This window comes from Triticum dicoccoides, chromosome 5B, assembly GCF_002162155.2.
Source record: "Triticum dicoccoides isolate Atlit2015 ecotype Zavitan chromosome 5B, WEW_v2.0, whole genome shotgun sequence".
Taxonomy (NCBI): domain Eukaryota; kingdom Viridiplantae; phylum Streptophyta; class Magnoliopsida; order Poales; family Poaceae; genus Triticum; species Triticum dicoccoides.
The window spans coordinates 473983177-473986151 of NC_041389.1; the positions used below are offsets into that span (position 1 = coordinate 473983177).

At 45.2% G+C, this 2975-nt stretch overlaps 1 pseudogene; it reads left to right on the forward strand.

Annotated features, from left to right (window-relative positions):
- The first annotated feature begins 1064 nt into the window (after window positions 1-1064).
- Window positions 1065-2975, forward strand: part of LOC119309778 — a 10188-nt pseudogene continuing 8277 nt past the window's right edge.

The following is a 2975-nucleotide window of genomic DNA, read 5'->3' on the forward strand; positions in this document are numbered from 1 at the left end:
TATTCTCAGTGGACCACTATTGTCAAGACAATACCCAACCCTGTCGGAGATAAGAGGAAAAGATTTGCAAGAGAGTGCTAGGAAGGATGTCGAGCATGCCTTTGGTGTTTTGCAATCTCGATGGGGCATCGTTTGGTATCCTGCTAATACCTGGAGCATGCAGAAACTGTGGAAGGTGATGACTGCTTGTGTGATCATGCACAATATGATCGTAGAAGACGAGCGTCCAGAACGTCTGTACGATCAAGGGTTTCAGCTTCAGGGTGAGAATGTTGTGCCTGAGCATGGAGGAGCGGCAACGTTTGAACAGTTCACCCAATTTCGTGAAAACATGCGTGATTGGGAAAATTGTGTCCAAGCAAAATAATTTGGTTGAGCATATGTGGGCTCATGTTGGCAATCAATAGATATATCTTCTTTTATTCGTTTGCAAAACTATGTGAAACATTTTTATTTGTATTCTGCTTGTAAAACTATACTATTTTATTTGGTTTAAACTATGTTATTTGACAATATGTTTGAATACAAATTAATGTAAAATTGGGCGGCCAGCCGGCCACGCCGGCACATATGGGTCGGCGCGTTGGGCGCGCTGCCGACCCATATCAAAAACAGGGCGGACGCCGGGCGGGCGGCCGATCCAAACGGACAAAAAGCGAACGAAATCGCCGTCCGTTTGGGTCGCCCCATTGGAGTTGCTCTTAAATCACCCGCATACATTCAGATCGTGCTGTCCAGATGTGTTGTGTCATCCAATGCGTGCCTGTATCGATCCGTCGAGCGATCCATACTCACTTTTTCTCCCAAAGTGGAGGGCACCGGGACGCATTGCGGGAGTGTGGACAACAACCATGTAGGACTCCGACACCACCGGCCCACAAATCCCCCCTCTCGATCCCATTTTCTTTCATTCCGCTCCTTCTCCCCCATTGCATTGCATTCGCACCCTTCCCCCTCCGCCGCCACCGTTGTACCTCTGCGATTGGCACACAACCCGCCCGCTCGCCTTTCACGACGGCGTTGTCCGCCCAAGACCCTTTAATATGCAGGTACACTCCGGCCCCATGTCGACATCGTCCATCGCGGACACCACGCCTGGTAGGTGTTCGGTCAAATGCGACTGGGCTTGTCTCCGAACGCCATGCCATCTTTTTTGAGTAATAAGGATGGAGGGGTACTTGACCATGGAGGATGATTTGTTGTGTGATGTGTGGTTGGTCGCATCCGCGGATTTCATAGGCAGAAGAAGAGGGGAACCTTCTGGCAGCAAATGCATGAGTCGTTTCACGCATGAAGGCACATTGCGGCCTATGACATGCACATCATCCATGATTGCAAATGTGAGGTCGTTATCATATCGATGGACCTCCGCACCAAGTTATGTGCTGTGATTGATATGCTGGAGGCAAGGTGGCCATTGCGCGCGACAGAGGAGGAAATCATAAGTTCTGCTTCTTCTTGTTCAATTTATTGATTGATTCATTCATTCATTCAATATTGCTATTCACATTGTGTAGCCCGCATGCGCTGCCATGATGTACCACAAGACAGTGGGACGACCATTTATGCACATGCCTTGTTGGATGAAGCTGAAGGGGCAGTATGTCTGGGACGACAGGACCCGTGCATGAAAAACTTGCTGATCATCCGGTGAATCTCATTGAATTTGAACTATTGTTGTACTAGACTTATTTGCATGTTATGTATGAATGATTTGTGCTATTTTTTATCCGAACATTGATGAAATTCACCGAGTTTGCATGAATTTTGTCCGGTTAGTTGAACATTGTTTGAAATGTAAGCAGACATATGCTGCTAGCATTGGATGGTGGCCTCAGGCATCAATGTCCAGGGACTGGCCCCCTATCAACGGACGGATGTTGGAGCAAATTTGCGGGTCAACGTGAAGATGCCCTAACCATTTAATATTTTGTCTATATTTTGTATCAGTGGAACACAAAAAAAATAAGATGGTCATATTTTTTCAAGATCTTTTCTTTACATTTCATTGTTATCCTTTTTAGTTAAAATACTGTTTTACTCCAACTGATTTGATGTTCATAATTCTTATGAGTGTCCTCGGATGGTGCGATAAGCTCTGTTATATAACATTGCTTCTTCCTTGCCATAACATTTCAAACCATAAATGTATTGTTCAATATCTACTGCATTGTTTTAGAAATAGGAACATAGTTCCTCCATCATTTTTAGTTTTTTTTGTGTGGACTATGTGGGCGTTATGCATATACAATGTCCTCCAACCTTTCAGCTTTGCATGTTAATGCTTGATGTTTTTGGTCCTTCAAATGTTGTTAGTGTGCTTGTATATATGGAGGCAAACGAGATGGAACTGATTCACATATGTTAATGAAAGGTATCAGCTTCAGCGAAAATTTTAGGCATCTTAAATGAGGCAATTTAAGATGGAAACAATTAGTTCTCTTTTTTTTACCTCCAGCAGTAGCCTCATTTTCACACACATCAGATGTGGTGCCCTCTTTTTGTGGGCACGGATCATATTCAACTTATCATGTTGTGGACCACATATTGTGGATCACATTAGATGCATGCTCTTATACCATTTTGTTAATTTGTTTGTGACCCCTACCAGCGCTTAGACACAAAAGGAAAGCGAAAGGGACATCTATAAGATAGCCAAGATTCGAGAGAGAGGAAGATGTTAGAGCTAAATCCAGCGGATCTCGAGTAGGGGGTCCCGATCTGGTAGTCTTGGTTAAATGGTAACAAGGACATAAGGGATACGAGGTTTACCCAGATTCAGGCCCTCTCGAAAACGCACACACCCAACGCGGCGATCTTCGCCCTGAGCTGTCCTAGCTCGGCCGCAAGCACCGCCTCCTCCTTGGCCCTCGTCTTCGTCACGATCACCTCCAGTCGCACATCCATCGCTGCCGCACAAGCTTAGAAAGGCCATATCTCAACTGTGTTCTTTTTTCATTTTTGCCGCACGGGGG